Below are 1,037 nucleotides of genomic sequence, written 5' to 3' on the forward strand. Positions count from 1 at the left end.
AAAGGGACACATCTATTTTAGCTATTTTGTCTGCGATCTTGCTTTCAGTTTATTGATATTTTTTTGACCTTCACCTTCTAAATTCTGCAGTTATCTCTTGTGGTAAAATTGTAGAACCGAGTCTGATGTGTTTTTTTCCTTTTCATTTTGCTAGATTTTTTGTTGTGTCCAACTATTGAATGTGTTATGAAATATTAGCAACATTGAGTTGTTGGAATATGTTTTTTTTATTAGAAAGGGGAAATTACAGAGAATTTACTAGAAAGAGTCACTGAAGAAGGCTACATCATTGACTTAAAGCAGTACCAGGTGATGAAAACTATATTATGAGTCCCATCATTATGATGTAAGTGATTGCCATACGTGTGTTCAGTTTATTTCTTTCCTGATTGTCTAAAATGAAAATTGGGAGTTAAATTAAAATGACAAGCTTTACTAAATAAATGCTTGTTATTTAATTTTACAAATTATTTTCCATATTTCCAAATGGTCCAGCAGATACAAATTTAATTATGAAATTAATCACTAAGACTTCAGATACACTGTATGTTGTGTGACTCACATTTCTCTTTTTTTCTTTATAAATCAACAGGATAAGGAAAATGACCTTTGCAATTCCAATGTACATGTAATTTTGATAGTAAAGGAGTTATGGATCAGGTGCTTAATGCATGGCTGAATGCTTTGGGGATCCTCATGAAGAATTAATACATAATGTATGTGAATTTGATAATTAGAATAATTAATGCATTGGCTGATGTGCTTCGTTATGAAATTAGAATTAATCATCACAATCACAGCTGATTGGATTAATTACAATAAATATTGATATATGTATTTTGATTCTTACATGTACAGCTCTTTGTTTAATCTAAGAGTTGTTACTTTTTTTCTTAATTTCCTTCTCCCTATGCAACACTTGCCTATTCTCATCACTCTTTCCTTTTCATAATTTGTCTACAAATTCCATAATTCTTTTCTCTTAAAGGTTGAATTTGTGGCTTACACCATGATGACTGTTTGTTAACTAATTGACT

General features: G+C 30.2%; 1 long non-coding RNA gene across 1 annotated transcript in view; it reads left to right on the top strand.

Annotated features, from left to right (window-relative positions):
* Positions 1-592: 592 nt before the first annotated feature.
* LOC140952513 (uncharacterized) overlaps positions 593-1,037 on the top strand; it is an 11,737-nt gene continuing 11,292 nt past the window's right edge. The window contains exon 1 of the long non-coding RNA XR_012167360.1: positions 593-716. This is a non-coding gene — a long non-coding RNA (uncharacterized lncRNA). The remainder of the gene's footprint in view (positions 717-1,037) is intronic.

This window comes from Porites lutea, chromosome 11, assembly GCF_958299795.1.
Source record: "Porites lutea chromosome 11, jaPorLute2.1, whole genome shotgun sequence".
NCBI classification, from domain to species: Eukaryota; Metazoa; Cnidaria; class Anthozoa; order Scleractinia; family Poritidae; genus Porites; species Porites lutea.